This window comes from Nomascus leucogenys, chromosome 20 (genome assembly GCF_006542625.1).
Source record: "Nomascus leucogenys isolate Asia chromosome 20, Asia_NLE_v1, whole genome shotgun sequence".
Classification (NCBI taxonomy): domain Eukaryota; kingdom Metazoa; phylum Chordata; class Mammalia; order Primates; family Hylobatidae; genus Nomascus; species Nomascus leucogenys.
This window is the reverse complement of record NC_044400.1, coordinates 38,609,826-38,632,129: the sequence shown is the minus strand read 5'-3', so window position 1 is coordinate 38,632,129 and position 22,304 is coordinate 38,609,826. Positions and strand designations below refer to the sequence as shown.

Below are 22,304 nucleotides of genomic sequence, written 5' to 3'. Positions count from 1 at the left end.
AATTTACTTTTCTGTCTTCTCAAAAAAATACTAAATATATTGTGATAATCAAGATTTTACATTATTTGGTGGTAGTGCTGTTACACAACACTTTGAATCATTGTAGATTGTAGTAATTTTTATCAGTTCCTACTTGTACAAACTTTGCATTGTCTCAACACAATTTATAAAATGAGACAGCTTCACAAATCATGAATTTTAAATATTATATTCAAACATTGCAGTGGGCTCCCACAAATCAACAACAGATGCTTCTTGACTTAAAATGTGATTATGTCCCAATAAACCTATCATAAATTGAAAATATCGTAAGTTGAAAAGGCATTTAATACCCCAATACACCCACCATAAAGTAGAAAAATCATAAGATGAACCGTCATAAGTAAAGGAACATATGTATACTGTAGTCTAAGTCTTTGCTCATGAAAAAGTAGCTTGACTTCAAACTGGACAAAATGTACAAAACAACAACAGAAGTATGGCATTAGAGAAATGGGGGAAAAATGAGTTGAACCCTGTCCAAAGACCATTTTTAATCTGTGACATGAGAAAAATAAACCAAGCATAGCCCAGCAGTCTTGTTTAGCTAAGGAATCAGAAATATGACCTTGGAGATTGAAGTAGCTAGAATTTTCAGAGCAAAGTACTAGAGAAGAGGAAGCAATGTAGAGAAAGAGCCAGAAATCTGCAGAGAGGTCTTTTCCAGTCTTTGTGGAATGCTAATCTGGACATGCATAAACGAAAATTCCACAGACTGGACAAAGAGTAACTGCCAAGGTACTAACAGTTAAATAATCCCAAAACTCACACAGACCTTGGAGATATTCAAGTTACTACCTGTAGACTGGAGAGATTCGGTGAAGACCTCAGGCATTAATAATGCTTACATGGACTTGGCACAGTGGCTCACGCCTGTAATCCCAGCACTTTGGTAGGCTGAGGTGGGCAGATCATTTGAGGTCAAGAGTTCAAGATCAGCCTGACTAACATGGTGAAAACCTGTCTCTACTAAAAATACAAAAAAAATTAGCTGAGCAAGGTGGCACATGCCTGCAGTCCCAGCTACTCGGGAGGCTGAGGTAAAAAAATCGCTTGAACCTCAAAGGTGGAAGTTGCAGTGAGCAGAGATCACACCGCTGCACTCCAGTTGGGCAACAGAGCGAGACTCTATCTCAAAAATAAAATAAATAAATAATATAAATGCTCACATGAAAAGCCACACTTTAATAGCAGGGCTAACCTAACTCTAGGTTAAAGGATACAGTACCCCCTTATTTGTGGTTTTACTTTCAACAATTTTATTTACTTGTGGTTGAGCATGCTCTGAAAATATTTAATGCAAAATTCCAAAAATAAACAATTCATAAGTTTCATGTATTATCAGAAGGTCAATAGTAGCCTGATGCTGTTTCACAATGCCAAGTCATTCACCTCCTTCATCTCATCACATAGGCATTTTATCATCTCATATCATCACAAGAAAGGTGAATATAGTATAATAAGATATTTTGAGAGAAAGAGAGACCACATTCATATAACTTTTATTAAAGTATATTGTTATAATTGTTCAATTTTATTATCAGGTGTTAATCTCTTTCCATGCCTAATGTATACATTGAACTTTATCATAGGCAAAAATACATAGTGTCTATAAAATTCGGTACTGTCCATGGTTTCAGGCACCCCCTGGGGGTCTTGGAACATATTCCCTGCAGATAAAAGAAAACTACGATACTCTCAACCTGCCATATAAGTCTTAAAAGAAGCTCAAAAAGGATCAAACTAATTTGCAAATAATTCAAATTCCTTCCCCTCTTTTAAGGAGGCAATAAAATCCAAACACTTCACAATATGGACTAATAATGTCTGGCATTCAATCAGAAATTACTAGACACATAAAGAAGCAGGAAAATGTCACTCATAATCAGGAAAAAAGCCAGTCAATAGCTGCATACCCAGAAGTGACAGAAATCATGGAATATGTCTGGGCACAGCAGCTCACACCTGTAATCACAACAGTTTGGGAGGCTGAGGCGGGTGGATCACCTGAGGTCAGGAGTTTGAAACCAGCCTGGCCAACATGGCGAAATCCTATCTCTGCTAAATCTTCAAAAATTAGCCAGGCATGGTGGCACTCGCCTGTAGTCCCAGCTACCCAGGAGGCTGAGGTAGGAGAATCACTTGAACCCAGGAGGCAGAGGTTGTAGTAAGCCAAGATCATGCTCCTGCACTCTCCAGCCTGGTGACAGAGAGAGACTTCAAAACTAATAATAATAATAATAATGGAATTAGCAAACAAGGACATTAAAATATGTATTATAAATATGCTCAAGATTCAAAATAAATCATTTATATTATCAACAAACAAATTTAAAACACAGGAAAAAATAACAGAACTTCTAGAAATTAAAATATCTGAAATTAAAAATTTATTAGATGTCTGTTCAGTAGAATAGAAAATGTAGATGATAAAATCAGTGAACGTGAAGACATAGCAATTGAAGCTGCCAAAATAAAGCAAAAAGAGATAAAACATTGGAATCTTAGTAACTCATGGAACTATATTAATTAGATCAACATGTGTAATTGGTACCCTAGAAGCGAGGAGGTAAAAACAAATATTTGAAGAAATAATGTCCAATAATTTTCCAAATTTGATGAAAAGTATAAAATTACATATTCAAGAATTTCAATGAACCCCAAGCAGAATAAAAACAAAGAAAGTCACTTCAAAGCAAATAAAAGCCCAATTACTAACAATAAGTGATTTTTTTTTTTTTTTTTGAGATGGAGTTTCGCTCTTGTTGCCCAGGCTGGAGTGCAATGGCATGATCTCGGCTCACCGCAAACTCTGCCTCCCAGGTTCAAGTGATTCTCATGCCTCAGCCTCCTGAGTAGGTGAGATTACAGGCATGTGCCACCACCCCGGCTAATTTTGTATTTTTAGTAGATACGGGGCTTCTCCAGGTTGGTCAGGCTGGTCTTGAACTCCTGAACTCAGGTGATCTGCCCACCTCAGCCTCCCAAAGTGCTGTGACTACAGGTGTGAGCCACTGCACCCAGCAACAATAAGTGATTTTTTAAAAAAGTTAAACAGCCAGAGGGAAAAAGTAGGCACATTACATACAGTGGGGGAAGGGGGGACGGGAAGGATAATCACAGACTTGTAAATGAGAAACAATGTAAGCTTAGAATATAACAAAGTAGTATTTTTAATGTGCTGAAAGTAAAGAAATACTGTTAATTTATACTTTTGTACCTAGGGAAAAATACCTTTGAAAATAAAGGCAAAATACATCTTTTTCAAACAAACAAAAACTGGGAGAACTTATTGCCAGCAAATCTACATTGTAAGAAATATTAAAGGTACTAATCTTTAGCCTTGAATCCAACCACATCAATTTTTATAAAATATGTACTCAGACTAAAAGGGTAATTAAAAGCAAAGATTTTCAGATTGGTTACAAAAGTAAAATGCAACTAAATGTCATTTATAAGAAATAAGCTTTAAACAAAAAGACACAGATAGGTTAGATGTAAAGTGGGTAAAAAGGCATGTCATAATAATAAATGCTAATAGGCTGGGCACAGTGGCTCAGGCCTGTAATCCCAGCACTTTGAAAGGCCAAAGCAGATGGATCTCTTGAGGCCAGGAGTTTGAGACCAGCTGGTTCACCAACATGTTGAAACCCCATCTCTACTAAACATACAAAAATTAGCCAGGTGTGGTGGCATGCACCTGTAATCCCAGCTACTTGGGAGGCTGAGGTAAGAGAATCACTTGAACCCGGGAGGTGGAGTTTGCAGTGAGCCAAAATTGCACCACTGCACTCCAGCCTGGGTGACAGAGCAAGACTCTGTTTAAAAAAAATGCTAATAACACAGCTGTTTTAGCTATATTAATATCAGACAAAGTAAATTCCAAATCAGAAAGTATTACCAGAATAAACAGGGACATTTAATAATGATAAAATTGTCAATTAATTAAGGAGACATAATAATCCTACTTGTGTTTGTATCTAATGACCAAGTTTGTAAAATTCATGAAGCAAAAACTGGCAGCACTAAATTTATAGACCAATCCACAATTACAGTTTAACACTCCTTTCTCACTAATTGGTTAAATAAACTTAAAAATTGGCAATAAACTACATTTAGAGCAAGCAACTTAACCCAATTGACATTTCTAAAACACTACACCCAGCAACTGCAGAATACACATTCTTTTCTATTTAACTTGGAACATCCACCAAGACAGATCGTATGCTGGGCCATAAACCAAATCTCAATACATTTCAAAGAACTATTATTGTACAGAATATGCTCTGTGTCCAAAAGAGGATTAAACTGATAACCAATAACAGAAGGATATCTGGAAAAGCTGCAGTTATCTGGAACTCAAGCAACACATTCCTTTGTAACCCATGGGTCAAAGAAGAAATTGCAAAGAAAACTTTAAAATATTTTGAACTAAATGATAATAAAAACACAATATATCAAAATTTGTGGGATGGAGCTGAAGCAGTATCTGGAGGCAAATGCTAGCTTTAAACATTTGTACTGAAAGAGAATAAAGGTTTAAAATCAAAGTCTAAACTGTCACCTTAGAAACTGGAAAAAGGATAGCAAATTAAACTCCAAGTAGAAGGAAGGATGTAATAAAAATAAGAGTAGATATCAATTAAAATTTAAAAATAGGTAAAGAAAATCAATAAAGGTAAGAGTTAGTTCTTATAAAGATTCATAAAATTGATAACCTCCTAACTAGACTGATTGAGAAAAAAATTACCAAGTGTAAGCTAGGTACAGTACTAGGCTGGGCTGCAACATTTTTTGCAAACAGCCTCAAGCCCCACTCTGTAAAGACAAAACACAACACTGTAGTAGAGAAAGTCTAATAGATACAAGACTAGTCACGCCACATGGGAAATGGAGTTCGTACTCAAATGATCTCCTCCAAAGGTCTTAGGTGAGGGGTTTTTCAAAGGCAGTTTGGGGGAAGGGAGGGGGTGGCCAGGTAATCAGTGCTTGCTGTTGATTGACTGGAGTGGAGATGAAATAGTAAGGAGTCAAAGCTGTCCTTCTGTGGGCTGAATTGCTTCTGGGTGGGACCATAGGAGCTGGGTTGGCTGGTCCAGGTGGAGCCGTGGGTGTCAGACATGCAAAAAAAAAAAAAAAAAAAAACCCTGAAAAGATATCTCAAAAGACTAGTGTTAGGTTCTACAATATTGATGTTATTTGCAGGAGTAATTGGGGAAGCTGCATATCTTAAGTGGATGAGTTTTAGGATAAGACTTATTATCATTTAAACTATAGCCTAAATATCTTCCAAAGTTAGCTTGGCCCTGTGAACCCTGAAAATCTGAGACATGTCTCAGTTAATTTACAAAGTTTATTTTGCCAAAGTTGAGGACACAACCCCTATGACACAGCCTCAGGAGGTCCTGACGACATGTGCCCAAGGTGGCCAGAGCACAGTTGGGTTTTATACATTCTAGGGACACATGAGACATCAATCAACATATGCAAGATGAACACTGGTTCTGTCTGGAAAGGCAGGACAACTCAAAGCAAAAGCAGGAAGATTGGAAGCAGGGAGGGGGCTTCCAGGTCATAGGTAGATAAGAGACAAATGGTTGCATTATTTTGAGTTTCTGATTAACCTCTCCAAAGGAGGCAATCAGATATGCATTTATCCCAGTGAGCAGAGGGGTGACTTTGAATAGAATGGGAGGAAGGTTGGCCCTAAGCAGTTAACAACTTAACTTTTTTCTTTAGCTTAGTGATTTGGGAGCCCCAAGATATATTTTCTGTTCACATTTTCCCCCCCTTTTCTGTGGGCAGCAAGCCACCCAGGTGCCGAGGCAAGAGACCAAGGACACGAGCTGTTCCAGTATAATAAAATATAAAATAAAAATAGTTATAGCAGATATAGATCTTAGATATGATTACATATGAATATTATTAATCATTAGTTGGTAGCAATTACTCTTTATTCCAATATTATAATAACCCTCACACTATAATCATAACCTAGGAAAAACCAGGCCATACAGAGATAGGAGCTGAGGAAACATAGGGAGAAGTGACCAGAAGACAAGAGTGTGAGCCTTCTGTTATGCCCAGACAGGGCCACCAGAGGGCTCCTTGGTCTAGCAGTAACGCCAGCATCTGGGAAGATGCCCGTTGCCAAGCCGACCGTGGTCTAGTGGTAGCGTTAGTGTCAAGGGAAAACACCCACTACTTAGCAGACCAGGAAAGGGAGTCTCCCTTTCCCCGGGGGAGTTTAGAGAAGACCCTACTCCTCCACCTCTTGTGGAAGGCCTGACATTAGTCAGGTCTGCCCGCAGTTATCCGGAAGCCTAACCAACTCTCTGTGATGCTGTGCTTCAGTGGTCACGCTCCTAGTCCGCCTTCATGTTCCATCTTGTACACCTGGCTCTGCCGTTTAGTTAGCAGTAGCAAATTAGTGAAAGTACTAAAAGTCTCTGATAAGCAGAAATAATAATGTAAGCTGTTTCTCTCTTTCTCCTCTCTCTGCCTCGGCTGCCAGGCAGGAAAGGGCCCCCTGTCCAGTGTACATGTGACCCATGTGGCCTTACCTATCATTGGAGATGGCTCACAATCCTTACCCTGCCTCTTCATCTTGCATCCAACAAATATCAGTGCAGCCTGGCATTCAGGGCCACTACCGGTCTCTGCGTCTTTGTGGTAGTGGTCCCCTGGGCCCAGCTGTCTTTTCTTTCATCTCTTTGTCTTGTGCCTTTATTTCTACACTGTCTCATCTCTGCACACAAGGAGAAAACCCACCAACCCTGTGGGGCTGGACCCTACACTTTTCTTTTAAAAAATCCTTTGGAGAAAGCATTTTAGAAGAAAATCCTTCTCTGGTCTGAGGTTTTGTCTGATCTCTCATGGCTAGGATGGTTTATTCCTAGATGGGTAGGTCCCAAGTTATTTAGGAAGGCTCATTTTTAGCAGGCTGTAAAGTCTCATGTCCTATAAAGAGAAAATAGGAGGAGGAAGGGAGAAAAACAAGAACAAACAAAGGAACAATCCTGGAAAATGCATATAGGCCACATTACTCTGAAGTCCACACATTAATAGATAGGCAGTAAGCGGCTTATGTATGTAGATAGGTTGTTGTTATTTTCTTCTGAAGTTTAAGTTGTCTAGCTTCTGTTCACAGGGCTTTATGAATGCACAGCTTAGTCTTCAGTGACTCCAAATGAGGATAAGTGGGGGAGGGGGTAAAGAAGGAAAAGAAACTGAAAGCAATATTTTGAAGGCTTGTAGCCAAGAAAAATTAGAATTCGGTCCAAACTGTAGAAAATAATAAAAATTTAAAAACATTAGGCAAGACTGGAATCTAAGAACAGGTGTACTATAGTTTTTGAAACACAATTTTTTCTCTCCAGTTTCCCATTTTTACTAAAGACAAATCATGGTAGGACTGATTTGCTTTTTTATTATTTATTTATTTATTTGAGATGGAGTCTTGCTCTTGTTGCCAGGATGGAGTGCAGAGGTGTGATCTCAGCTCACTGCAACCTCCGCCTCCTGGGTTCAAGCAATTATCCTGCCTCAGCCTCCCAAGTAGTTGGGATTACAGGCATGTGCCACCACACCTGGACAATTTTTGTATTTTTTAGTAGAGATGGGGTTTCTCCATCTTGGCCAGACTGGTCTCAAACTCCTGACCTCATGATCCATCCACCTTGGCCTTCCAAAGTGCTGGGATTACAGGTGTGAGCCACCACACCAGGCCCTGACTTGCTTTATTATACTTGGCCTGATGATTTGTTTACAGTGCAACAAAAATAATTTTTTTTACATAGACTTTTAAATTGGCTTTGATGGTACTTTATTCCATAGAAGAAATCTCAAATAAGACTTTTTTAAAGTCAAACCCAGCCATGGATTTGTACCATCAAATACCTATGAGTTGGGTGAATTCCTTTCCTCTTGAGGTGCCAAGATAAACCTGGGGCTCCTGGACCTGTCAGAAAGTGACATTCTTTACTTACCACAGGTCAGGAACCCTGTACAGGGACTGTGTAGACAAAAGTATGAGGCCAGTTTTCCCAAGGGGCTTGTATTGATTCCATAAGTCAAGTTTGATTCCTTAAAGCAAAGCACACCATCCCAGTAAAGAGCCTTGGTAAAGTAACTAGTTTCTCCAATTGTGTCCTGTTACAAATGAAAACAGATTCTTATTGCATTTATGCAAACAACTGTATTGTCATAAGTTAAGAATACTCACAAATAGTTTCCAAATTCTGTAGAAATCAGGTACAGAGAAAGAAATATGCTCCAAATTTTATTCATAGGAGTATACTTACTCAATTGCTAAAAGCTGTAAATAACTTAAACATTTTCTTGACTTTGAAAAACAAAAGGATCAGCACCATTTTAAGCAAAAAGTTAAACAGATTACTTCAGACTTCTATTAGTTTAATCCATGCAGTTAATTCCTGTTCTGCTTGATATTCCTGAATATTTCATCTCTCCATGAGTCCTGAAAGTTTTTCATCTATTCTGATGTCACAATCTCCAAAGTTATCAGAAACCTGCATTCAAGAGCACCTGTTAGAGTTTTATAAAACTACCTTCTAAAGAGAACCAAAAAAAGACAATAATTGTCTGTGGATGACAAAAAGTTTTAGGGTAGCCATAGTCAAAGACACAATTAACGAGGAAATTTGTTACCTCTGTTGCACACAATAATTTACCCAACAATTATAATTATTACTGATAATGTACACTAAGTCATATCAGAATTATAGAAGTTTCCCATAATTTTGGAATACATACCAATAACATTTTTATACAAATACAGCCCAAAGAAAACCAAACACCATTTCTTATTTGACGGTGTTTCCTGTACAATTTTTATGCCAAATAACCAAATATGTCATTTTTTGACATTAGGGAACCTATTAATGATATCTTAAAGGATTAATTATTTCAAAAAAAGACATAATTTTTTTTTGAGACAGAGTCTCGCTCTGTCACCCAGGCTGGAGTTCAGTGGCATGATCTCAGCTCACCGCAACCTCCATCTCCTGGGTTCAAGTGATTCTCCTGCCTCAGCCTCCCCAGTAGTTGTGATTACAGGTGTGTGCCAGCATGCCCAGCTAATTTTTGTATTTTTTGGTAGAGACAGAGCTTCACCATGTTGGCCAGGCTGGTCTCAAACTCTTGACCTCAAATGATCCTCCCTCCTTGGCCTCCCAAAATGCTTGAATTACAGGTGTGTGCCCAGCCAAAAAAAAAGACATAATTTATAATTTTGATTTTGGAAAGTTTGTCAGATATCAAAGGTTTACACTTGATATCACAAAATAGGATTACAGGTTATTGTAAAATAAGTCATTCATTTAACCAGAGTGATAACTCAAGGGTTTTAAAAAAAAAAGTGAAAACCTTCATTCTTTGAGAGAGAACACTTATTTTTCTAAACAATTAGCTCTAATAAAAACAGCATGAAGCCAAATAAATCTGTTTTTCAAAATTCTATAAATCTATAAAATCTTAACATTGATCATAAAATTTAACTTCCATAAGCCTTTTATAATCTTTATAACCTTTATTAAGGAGTTGGTTAATGCTGCAAGAAAATCTTGTTAATCTGACACAGGAGTCCATATGCTGGTATTGAACAAGTGTGTCTTTGACTTTACTGGTTAATTTATAGAGAAATTGAACTTATTTTATCTCTTAAAATCAGCCCTTACAATCTTACATGCCCACCTCTTCCACAATAGTTCCTGGAATTTGAGGAGTTGAATGGCTTTAATTTCTGACCCTGTGTCTCAGGAATGCAGTTTATTTTGATTGGCATATTCTGATGCCAGTCGAGAGGGCATGAAGATGAGGTTTTAATTGCTGTCGGTGTTTTAAGACTTAGCAGGACTTCGTGTCCATTTTAGACCCAGGAGTCAAAGCCCTGTAACTTAATGTCACAAGTACTTTAAAACCACATACAGAAAGATACATGGATATAATAACCTTAACTTAAAAAAAAATTTTAATCTCAATTTTTTTCCTAAGCAAACCAAAACTTAATAATAATGGCATAGGAATTATTTTTATAAAACCTAAAATCTGTTAGGCCAGTTACCAAAAGGCAAAAGAAAAGACCTTCTGCAATGTGCAGAACATTATGTTGAAAGAAAACATTTCCTTTAGATCTTTAAGAAAATATTGTTAGCATCAGACCACAACAAACAGAAGTTGAGGAAACAAAAACTTATATGAGTTGAAGGAGAGAATTATTATTTCACTCCTTTTAAAAGGGGAGAGAAAACCAAAAACAGCAAGATGCAATAGAAGTTTAACTGTGGGTTAAGATATAAATAAAATCTCTTATAATTTATAAAGAGTAAATCAATACCTTAAGGAACTTTTATTGTTCTAATCAATTCTTTACTATATAAATGTTTTTGTTTTTTTTTACATCAAACCAAGTCTCTGGAAAGACCATTACAATTTCCCTTTACAGACAACTTGATCATACAAAAGTTTTTGGGTTTTTTTAAATAAATTCTTTTTTTTTTTTTTTTGAGACTACCTAAACAGTGAGAAAACAGCCACATAAAATTTGCAATCCATTTATAGGAAGTCATGTATACTTTGGAACTTCAGGTAAGGGCTTACTCTGAAAATTAATTAAGTTTACAGAATTAAAAATATAACCCAGAGCTACATATATTTACTGTTGTTTAGCTGATAGATTAGTAACTATACTCAGTAAAAGCAAAGTTTTAAGAAGCACTTCTTAAAGTATTTGTTTCATCCTCCTATGAGCTAGGCTGCACTATTGGTCTATCTTTACTCTCTGCCTAATAAAGAAGATAGATAGCTTTCTTTTTTATTATTATTATTATACTTTAGGTTTTAGGGTACATGTGCACAATGTGCAGGTTTGTTACATATGTATCCATGTGCCGTGTTGGTTTGCTGCACCCATTAACTCGTCATTTAGCATTAGGTATATCTCCTAATGATGTCCCTCCCCCCTCCCCCAACCCCACAACAGTCTCTGGAGTGTGATGTTCCCCTTCCTGTGTCCATGAGTTCTCATTGTTCAATTCCCACCTATGAGTGAGAACATGCGGTGTTTGGTTTTTTGTCCTTGTGATAGTTTAATGAGAATGATGTTTTCCAGTTTCATCCATGTCCCTACAAAGGACGTGAACTCAGCATTTTTTATGGCTGCATAGTATTCCATGGTGTATATGTGCCACATTTTCTTAATCCAGTCTGTTGGTGTTGGACATTTGGGTTGGTTCCAAGTCTTTGCTATTGTGAATAGTGCCACAATAAACATACGTGTGCATGTGTCTTTATAGCAGCATGATTTATAGTCCTTTGGGTATATACCCAGTAATGGGATGGCTGGGTCAAATGGTATTTCTAGTTCTAGATCCCTGAGGAATCGCCACACTGACTTCCACAATGGTTGAACTAGTTTGCAGTCCCACCAACAGTGTAAAAGTGTTCCTATTTCCCCACATCCTCTCCAGCACCTGTTGTTTCCTGACTTTTTAATGATGGCCATTCTAACTGGTGTGAGATGGTATCTCATTGTGGTTTTGATTTGCATTTCTCTGATGGCCAGTGATGATGAGCATTTTTTCATGTGTTTTTTGGCTGCATAAATGTCCTCTTTTGAGAAGTGTCTGTTCATGTCCTTCACCCACTTTTTGATGGGGTTGTTTGTTTTTTCTTGTAAATTTGTTTGAGTTCATTGTAGATTCTGGATATTAGCCCTTTGTCAGATGAGTAGGTTGCAAAAATTTTCTCCCATTTTGTAGGTTGCCTGTTCACTCTGATGGAAGTTTCTTTGGCTGTGCAGAAGCTCTTTAGTTTAATTAGATCCCATTTGTCAATTTTGGCTTTTGTTGCCATTGCTTTTGGTGTTTTAGACATGAAGTCCTTGCCCATGCCTATGTCCTGAATGGTAATGCCTAGGTTTTCTTCTAGGGTTTTTATGGTTTTAGGTCTAACATGTAAGTCTTTAATCCATCTTGAATTAATTTTTGTATAAGGTGTAAGGAAGGGATCCACTTTCAGCTTTCTACATATGGCTAGCCAGTTTTCCCAGCACCATTTATTAAATAGGGAATCCTTTCCCCATTTCTTGTTTTTGTCAGGTTTGTCAAAGATCAGATAGTTGTAGATATGCAGCATTATTTCTGAGGGCTCTGTTCTGTTCCATTGATCTATATCTCTGTTGTGGTACCAGTACCATGCTGTTTTGGTTACTGTAGCCTTGTAGTATAGTTTGAAGTCAGGTAGTGTGATACCTCCAGCTTTGTTCTTTTGGCTTAGGATTGACTTGGCGATGCGGGCTCTTTTTTGGTTCCATATGAACTTTAAAGTAGTTTTTTCCAATTCTGTGAAGAAAGTCATTGGTAGCTTGATGGGGATGGCATTGAATCTATAAATTACCTTGGGCAGTATGGCCATTTTCATGATATTGATTCTTCCAACCCATGAGCATGGAATGTTCTTCCAATTGTTTGTATCCTCTTTTATTTCATTGAGCAGTGGTTTGTAGTTCTCCTTGAAGAGGTCCTTCACATCCCTTGTAAGTTGGATTCCTAGGTATTTTATTCTCTTTGAAGCAATTGTGAATGGGAGTTCACTCATGATTTGGCTCTCTGTTTGTCTGTGATTGGTGTACAAGAATGCCTGTGATTTTTGTACGTTGATTTTGTATCCTGAGACTTTGCTGAAGTTGCTAATCAGCTTAAGGAGATTTTGGGCTGAGACAATGGGGTTTTCTAGATATACAATCATGTCATCTGCAAACAGGGACAATTTGACTTCCTCTTTTCCTAATTGAATACCCTTTATTTCCTTCTCCTGCCTGATTGCCCTGGCCAGAACTTCCAGCACTATGTTGAATAGGAGTGAGTGAGAGAGGGATGCCCTCATTCCTGTCTTGTGCCAGTTTTCAAAGGGAATGCTTCCAGTTTTGCCCATTCAGTATGATATTGGCTGTGGGTTTGTCATAGATAGCTCTTATTATTTTGAGATACGTCCCATCAATACCTAATTTGAACATCCCTCTTTCTCAAACAACCAGTCATTTTAGTCTAGATCTAAATTTACCATGTAATATTCTTTCTCAGATAAAATTATTTCTCTTTACGCTTTCTTACCAAAATATACCTCTTTATTTCTATAAGTTTCTTTACATCTCTCTTATTTTCTGGCTCCTTTTACCTTGTTTTATACATAATCTTTAAGATTTGAATTAGGATAAAATTGTCCACCTTTTTTAAAAGGACACTTTTTTCTAGAAAGAATGTTTTCCTACAACATATTTTTATTGGAAAATATCTAAATAATGAAATATTTTAGTATAACTTTATATTCTAAATTATGCCAAGTTTGTCTACAAGTATTTATCCCATTACATCTATTTTATTTTATTCATTTACCTACATTATTTATGAAAACTGTGATAGTCATCAATTAAAGTTATGAAACTCACCTTTGCAAAATTCTGAGACAGTGAAAAAGACATGACCTAACTGACTCCATCTTGCTTCTAACCTCCAAGCTGTCCTTGCTTATTCCCAAACTTTAGAAGGAATTTAATTTATATTTTAGCTTCGAAACAAAGACAGTAATAGTCCTTTTCCCCAAACAAACTTCCTTGCTGCCTGTGGATTAGACTGCCTAATGCCACAATATTAGAAGTTATGGTAATTTTACTAAATAATTCAAAATATAGCCATTTTAATTAAACCAATAGCAATATCTTATTTATTAAAGATTATGAAAGCAATCTTGGGCTGGGTTTATAGGTTTGTAACGCCTATGCCAAATTTTGACACCCTAAGTATTTGGCAGGGATAAGCATGAAATTGCTTGATTAATAAATGCAAACAAAAATGTATGCTGGAAATTCTTAAGACATTTCTAATATTACTTTATCAACAATTTTAAAGCTAGCTTATTTATTAAAGATTTTACGGCTGGCCACAGTGGCTCACACCTGTAATCCCAGCACTTTGGGAGGCCTAGGTGGGTGGATCATGAGGTCAGGAGATTGAGACCAGCCTGGCTAACACGGTGAAACCCCATCTCTACTAAAAATACGAAAAATTAGCCGGGGGTGGTGCTGTGCACCTGTAATCCCAGCTACTCTGAAGCTGAGGCAGGAGAATCACTTGAACCCCAGAAGCAGAGGTTGCAGTGAGCTGATATCGTGCCACTGCACTCCAGCCTGGGCAACAGAGCCAGACTCTGTCTCAAAAAAAAAAAAAAAAAAAAAGGATCTTACTTAAATCATGTAAACTTGAAAAAGCATTGTACAGCCACACACAGTAGCTCATGCTATAGTCCCAGCACTTTGGGAGGCTGAGGTAGGCAGATCACCTGAGGTCAGGAGTTCAAGACCACCCTGACCAACATGGCAAAACCCCATCTCTGCTAAAAATACATAAATTAGCTATGTGTGGTGGTGCATGCCTGTAATGCTGTGTCTGGAATTGGTGGGTTCCCGGTCTCACTGACTTCAAGAATGAAGCCACGGACCCTCGTGGTGAGTGTTAGAGTTCTTAAAGTTGGCATGTCTGGAGTTTGTTCCTTCTGATGTTCAGATGTGTTTGGAGTTTCTTCCTTCTGGTGGGTTCGTGATCTCGCTGGCTCAGGAGTGAAGCTGTAGACCTTCACAGTGAGTGTTACAGCTCTTAAGACGGCACATCTGGAGTTGTTCATTCCTCCCGGTGGGCTTGTGGTCTCACTGGCTTCAGGAGTGAAGCTGCAGACCTTCGCGGTGACTGTTACAGCTCATAAAGGCAATGTGGACCCAAAGAGTGAGCAGTAGCAAGATTTATTGCAAAGAGCAAAAGAACAAAGCTTCCACAGTGTGGAAGGGGACCCAGGGGTTGCCACTGCTGGCTCAGGCAGCCAGCTTTTATTCTCTTATCTGGCCCCACCCACATCCTGCTGATTGGTAGAGCTGAGTGGTCTGTTTTGACAGGGCACTGATTGGTGCGTTTATAATCCCTGAGCTAGACACAAAGGTTCTCCAAGGCTCCACCAGAGTAGCTAGATACAGAGTGTCGATTAGTGCATTCACAAACCCTGAGCTAGACACAGGGTGCTGATTGGTGTGCCCACAAACCTTGAGCTAGATACAGAGTGCAATTGGTGTATTTACAATCCCTGAGCTAGACATAAAGGTTCTGCAAGGCCCCACCAGAGTAGCTAGATACAGTGTCGATTGGTGCATTCACAAACCCTGAGCTAGACACAGGGTGCGGATTGGTGTGTTTACAATCCCTGAGCTAGACATAAAGATTCCCCACATCCCCACCTGACTCAGGAGCCCAGCTGGCTTCACCCAGTGGATCCCGCACCGGGGCTGCAGGTGGAGCTGCCTGCCAGTCCCACACCATGCGTCCACACTCCTCAGCCCTTGGGTGGTCGATGGGACTGGGCACCATGGAGCAGGGGTTGGTGCTCATTGGGGAGGCTCTGGCAGCACAGGAGCACATGGAGGGGGTGGGAGGATCAGGCATGGCGGGCTGCAGGTCCCGAGCCCTGCCCTGTGGGAAGGCAGCTAAGGCCCGGCGAGAAATCGAGCGCAGCGCCGGTGGGCTGGCACTGCTGGGGGACCCAGTACACCCTCCACAGCCGCTGGCCTGGGCACTAAGCCCCTCATTGCCCAGGGCCGGCAGGGCCAGCCGGCTGCTCCGAGTGCGGGGCTGCCAAGCCTACGCCCACCCAGAACTCCAGCTGGCCCACAAGCGCCCCACACAGCCCCAGTTCCGGCTCATGCTTCTCCCTCCACACCTCCCTGCAAGCTGAGGGAGCCGGCTCCAGCCTCGGCCAGCCCAGAAAGGGGCTCCCACAGTGCACCAATGGGCTGAAGGGCTCCTCAAGTGCCGCCAAGGTGACAGCCCAGGCAGAGGAGGTGCCGAGTGTGAGCGAGGGCTGTGAGCAGCACACTGTCACCTCTCAATGCCAACTACGTGGGAGGCTGAGGCAGGAGAATTGCTTAAACCCAAGAGACAGAGGTTGCATTGAGCCAAGATCATGCCATTGCACTCCAGCCTGGGTGACAGGAGAGAAACTCCATCTCAAAAAAAAAAGGAAAAAGCATTCGACTAGTCTTTCCTTTTTTTTAAGAAGGTATTTGATTTAAGTGCTTCTATTTTTCTTTAAGCCAGTTAATTAGAGCTCCTTTATATATTTTCAGTAGTGAAACATTGTGTACTCAACACATAAATACATAGACATATTAGGCATGCCGATAGAAGCACATCTTATAGATTCATAAAGACCTTTTTTTTCTGTCTTAGACTTTCAGATTTTTGATAACGTGTTTCACAACACTAGGCAGTTGTCAGCTAAATAGCCATAAATTTAGATATTAAATGAAACAACGCAAGTGAAAATCAAATAGCAAAATTTACATCATAAGGTGTATAGAGGAAAAGTCTGATGGTGCTAGAGGGAGATTGATGATGGATGCCAAATCAAACATAAAATTATATGAATCTATCATAGGATTGTATAAGGAGACCAATTTTATTTAGATAGGGACTATTTACTTTTTAACTGGATCTCTAAGCTCTGGGCAGAGCCCACACTGAATCCTGGGTCTTCAAAAAGAGAATTATTTTAAGGTTAGACCACATGATGCTTTACAGTGCACTTTTAAAACAACGACATTTCTAAGTGTCTACACTATACTCTTCCTTAAAAACCCCAGAGTAGTCTGGGTTGTGTTACCGGGGGTCCTTGCTCACAGAGCTCCCAAGATGGTGGCGGGCCGCTTCCAAGATGGTGGCAAGCCTCGTGTTCTCTGACCTGGGGTTCTTGGCCTCACGGATTCCAAGGAATGGAATCTTGGGCCATGCGGTGAGTGTTATAGCTCTATTAGAAGCTGTGGGTCATGGAAGAGAACTGTAGACCCCAGTGACTAGTGTTCGGCTCTATTAGGATGAACCCAGACGCTTAGCTGTGCAGGAACAATGGCAAGCCTTTAGCCCGATCGGGAGTGGCAATAGGTGCCTCGCTGGATCAGGAGCACAGCAGACACCTTACCGGATCTGGAGGGATAGAAGTCAGTGGCGGGTCTACAACGGTGGCAAACGACAGTGGTGGGCAGTGGTGGATGGCAAGCGAAAGCTCAGCTCGAGCCGTAACAAACACGGACCAGAAGAGTGCAGTTGCAACATTTAATAGAGTGAAATAGAGTTAAAACAGAGCTCCCATACAAAGGGAGGGGACCCATAGGGGGTTGCTGTTGCTGGCTCAAATGCCTGAGTTTATATCCCAATCATTGTCCCTCCCGCTGTGCTCTCAGGCAACAGATGATTGGCTGTTTCTTTACCTCCTGTTTTTGCCTAATTAGCATTTTAGTGAGCTCTCCTTACTATCTGATTGGTCGGGTGTGAGCTAAGTTGCAAGTCCCATATTTAAAGGTGAAAGTGGTCACCTTCCCAGCTGGGCTTAGGGATTCCTTAGTCGGCCTAGGAAATCCAGCTAGTCCTGTCTCTCAGTTGCAATAGATATTAATGAAGAATACAGAATTCAGTCAACTAAGAAGAAAAAAAAAATTACTAAAAAAAAAAAAGACAAGGTCCTGGGAAAGAAAAAAACAAAACAAAACAAAACATGAAGGCCTTTTAAGTACACACATGCACACACATGCATATATAAACCCACACACATCTTGGATGTTAGCTTTTAATTAAGCTGACTTTTAACCATTGAGTTCCTTTTTTAAAAAAAATCTTTTAAAATCTCATTACTATTGTCAGTGAAAAGAGTTGAACTCTAAAATATTTGAAGAGCTTTATTCTGAGCCAAATATGAGTGATCATGGCGCATGACACAGCCCTCAGGAGGTCCTGAGAACATGTGCCCAAGATGGTCAGGGCGAGGCTTGGTTTTACACATTTTAGAGAGGCACGAGACATCAATTAAATACATTTAAGAAATACATTCATTTGGTCCAGAAAGGTGGGACAATTCAAAACCAGGTGGGTGTGGGGGGGCTTCCAGGCTGTAGGCGAATTTAAACATTTTCTGGTTGACAATTGGTTGAGTTTGCCTAAAGACATGGGATTCATAGAAAGGGAATGTTCGGATTAAGATAAAGATTGTGGAGACCAAAGTTCTTTTGAAGTCTTAATAGTGGCAGCCCTTAGAGACAATAGATGAAAAATGTTTCCTATTCAGATCTTAGTTAATCACTTTAGGATTGGGAGGATCTGGAAGAAAAAGATCTAGCTATGTTAACAGATTCTTTAAAGATGCAAATTCTCCCCTACAAAGAACAGCTTTGCAGGGCCATTTCAAGATATGGCAAAGAAACATGTTTTAGGGTAAAATAATTTTGCTTTTCTTCCTTGTCTCATAATGTTATGTCAGAGTCAGGTTGGAAAATAAGTCATGATATATAGGCTTAAATAAAACCCTTCTGGCCAGGCGCGGTGGCTCATGCTTGTAATCCCAGCACTTTGGGAGGCCAAGGCGGGCGGATCACAAGGTAAGGAGATCGAGACCACGGTGAAACCCGTCTCTACTAAAAATACAAAAAAATTAGCCGGGCGTGGTGGCGGGCGCCTGTAGTCCCAGCTACTCGGAGAGGCTGAGGCAGGAGAATGGCGTGAACCCGGGAGGCGGAGCTTGCAGTGAGCCGAGATTGCGCCACTGCACTCCAGCCTGGGCGACAGAGCAAGACTCCGTCTCAAAATAAATAAATAAATAAATAAATAAATAAATAAATAAATAAAACCCTTCTGATGAGAATTTATGAGTTGTAGGGCATGACTCCCCAGACACCTTAGATAGGAATTTGGGCAAGATAAAAAAATCAGTTTAGTCCTCACTATATTTCAGCTAGGACAAATTGCTGCTATTTCAGAAGTACCAAGTATCAAACCAGAAAGGGCTTGATTTAGGAACCAAACCCAGGGCTGTTTTGGTAGGAAAAAAAAAAAAGGCACAACCTTAGCTATCAGATGGGACCTTAGCAGTGTGGGAGGACAGCCATTGCTTTCAGTTTGGCCTAACAAAAAGGGTGGCATTATGTAAATAAAGCCCCTTTAGTAGTCAAAATCAAAAATCCTTCCTCTTTTTCCTTTTGCTGGCCATTTTCCTCCCCACCACACCATCTTTTTTTTTTTTTTTTTTTTTTTTTAGAATTTAGCCACTTCTCAGGCCTTCTTCCCCATAATTTGGAACTTTCCTTTGGATTTGATCAAGTTGGATAGAGTTGATCAAACCCAATGGGAAAAAGACCAAAACAACAATAAAAAACAGACAAACAACAAAAAACAGTTAGGCAAAACAAACAATGGCACAATTTATATGATAACTGAGTGCTCTAATGGTAAGGAGAAATTAAGACCAGTTGGTCGTTAATCTTAACTTTAACCAAGACAAACCCCAATTCAGTTACTTACCTAGGGACGAGTCTCAGGCTATAGACTGCTCTCTACCATTCAAGAAGCAGGAAAAAAAGCAACAAAAAAAACCACTCCTCTTCCCTGTTGGAAGTGAGCCAAACTCCATAAAGGAGTTACCTGCCTTCCAACGTCATGGAAACAGGAAATTTGTCTTTCTTGATGGAAGCAAGTAAAACTCCAAAAAAGAGGAGTTGTACAGCACAATAAACTTTAGATCTTGACCAAATTTGGGGAAATCAGGGATTCTCTGGAGGGGGTGCTCTCAGACCTCAGCAAATTGTCCTATTGGTTTGAGCCATATAATTAGCTCATGCTGGTACCAAGCACTGATAGGAGGTTTGCCAAAGGTCAGGGGCATCTCCGCTCAGAATCCGTCTGTGGTTACCAAAATGTGAACCCCCAAAATTTGAGACAGGTCTCAGTTAATTTACAGTTTATTTTGCCAAGGTTGAGGACACAACCCCCATGACACAGACTCAGGAGGTCCTGACGACATGTGCCCAAGGTGGTCAGAGCACAGTTGGGTTTTATACATTCTAGGGACACATGAGACATCAATCAACATATGCAAGATGAACATTGGTTCTGTCTGGAAAGACGGGACAACTCAAAGCAAAGGCAGGAATACTGGAACCAGGGACGGGGCTTTCCAGGTCATAAGTAGATAAGAGACAAATGGTTGCTTTATTTTGAGTTTCTGACTAGCCTCTCCAAAGAAGGCAATCAGATATGTCAGTGAGCAGAGGTGTGAATTTGAATAGAATGGGAGGCAGGTTGGCCCTAAGCAGTTCCAAGTTTCACTTTTCCCTTTAGCTTAGTGATTTGGGGGCTCCAATATTGATTTTCTTTCACAACCCAATAACCCAGGAATAATCAAGGGAAGATGGAGGGTGAATTAGCTCAGCTTACTGTTAAAATTTTCTCAGTGATATAACTTTTGCAAAGGTGGTTTCCCAGCTACCACCCCTCTTGCCTAGTCATCTTATTCCTTGGCCCAGAAACCACAGACCTCCCTACAATGCAGCAACTCAGGGGTTAACCTTGACACACCAGGAACCCTCCCAGACCTCCCCAAGCTCAGACCTGTGGCCTTGTCCCTTGAGGCCCTAAGGCTCTACTAATCATTATTTATTTTGACCATCACCCCTGGGTCTAAGTGTCCTAGCACAAAGACCAATAAAACAGAAGTTGGCGTTTTAGAGGGTCTCATTTATTATCGCATTCTAATTTTTGAGTCAGAAGAGTAATTTTCCTAGAATCAAAGAATGGGCTAGTTGGAGATTTTTTTAATGCTCTTCTTTTAGTTAAACAAACAACATGATTTTGTGGGGGAATAAATATCCCCCAACTTTCTGTCATTAAAGACAGTGTGTGGTACTATAACGGTATTCCCCAAAGTCATCTAGAAATTATCGGTGAAGGAAAATACACATTATAAATTTCTGCTAGGCAACATTTAAACTGGAAAAACTGTGGTCTTAAATATTTTTTTTTTTTCTGAATGTTTTTCTCTTTATTTTCAGAATTGAAAAGCAAGAACTACAACAAAATGCCTCTTACCTAAAATAGACCTTAATATGCAACTGGAATTCAATAAAGATACATTTTTTAAAGTCTGTTTTGTTTTTTAATGTCCAATTACCAAATGGGTTCAGAGCACATACTTGAAGCCCGACTTTGTTGGTTAGCATCTTGGTTCCACACTTACTGGTTATGTGTGCATAGGCCAGTTACTCAATCCTTGTGTGCCTCCATTTTCTCAGCTGTAAAGTGGGGGTAATAGTATCTACCTTACAGGATTTTCATGAAGATTTATAAAGCAAATATTTACAAAGAGTTTAGAATAGTGCTTGCCACATAGCAAATGCTATCCAAGTGTTTGTTAAATAAAAAATAAGCACCTCAGATCACGTTTACCATCATTACTAATTTCTGATAAAGACAAAATTTTAAGTTGGAAATCCAAAGAAAACGTTTAAATAGAAGTCTAAGTTTTGGGTCGGGCGCGGTGGCTCACGCCTGTAATCCCAGCACTTTGGGAGGCCGAGGCGGGTGGATCACAAGGTCAGGAAATCGAGACCATGCTGGCTAACACGGTGAAACCCCGTCTCTACTAAAAAAAAATACAAAAAATTAGCTGGGCGTGGTGGCGGGCGCCTGTAGTCCCAGCTACTCGGAGAGGCTGAGGCAGGAGAATGGCGTGAACCCGGGAGGCGGAGCTTGCATTGATCAGAGATCGCGCCACTGCACTCCAGCCTGGGCGACAGAGAGAGACTCCGTCTCAAAAAAAAAAGCCAAACCAAACCAAACAAACAAACAAACAAAAGAAGTCTAAGTTTTAAGGCTTGTTATGGAAAATTGGCATAAATCTCCCTCGCTTTCAACTTTCACCTATTCCACTCTCCATGGTGTTCCTTCTCTGCAAAGTCATCCACATGTATTATAAAAGTGGGTGCCTTGGATTGGTATGTTGACTAATTTGTTCTTAGCTCTTCTCTCATCCGCCTAAGAACAAGAAAAACAAGATTGAGGCCTCTGCTATAAAACTCTTAGGTAATAAAATTAATAGCACTGTTCATGCCTACCTAGAACAAAGGCTACCTGAATACATGAGAATATTTTCCTCAGTGTTAAAATGCCAGAGCACAAAGGCACCCCAGTTCTCCCTGGTAAGGGTTTGAGCCCGAATTGTTCACCGCCCCACCCCTCACCTTTTTTTCTTGAGACAGGGTCTCACTCTGTTGCCCAGACTGGAGAGCAGTGATTCGATCATGTCTCACTGCAGCTTCCACCTCCTGGGCTCAAGTCATCCGTCCTCCCACCTCAGCCTCCTGAGTAGCTGGGACTACAGGAGTA

General features: G+C 40.0%; 1 protein-coding gene across 1 annotated transcript in view; it reads right to left on the bottom strand.

Annotated features, from left to right (window-relative positions):
- Positions 1-17,128, bottom strand: part of CNGA1 (cyclic nucleotide gated channel subunit alpha 1) — an 80,620-nt gene extending 63,492 nt beyond the window's left edge. Inside the window, exon 1 of the mRNA XM_003258422.3 lies at positions 17,072-17,128. The gene's annotated coding sequence lies outside the window, so the exon portion shown is untranslated. The remainder of the gene's footprint in view (positions 1-17,071) is intronic.
- Between the last annotated feature and the right edge of the window lie 5,176 nt (positions 17,129-22,304).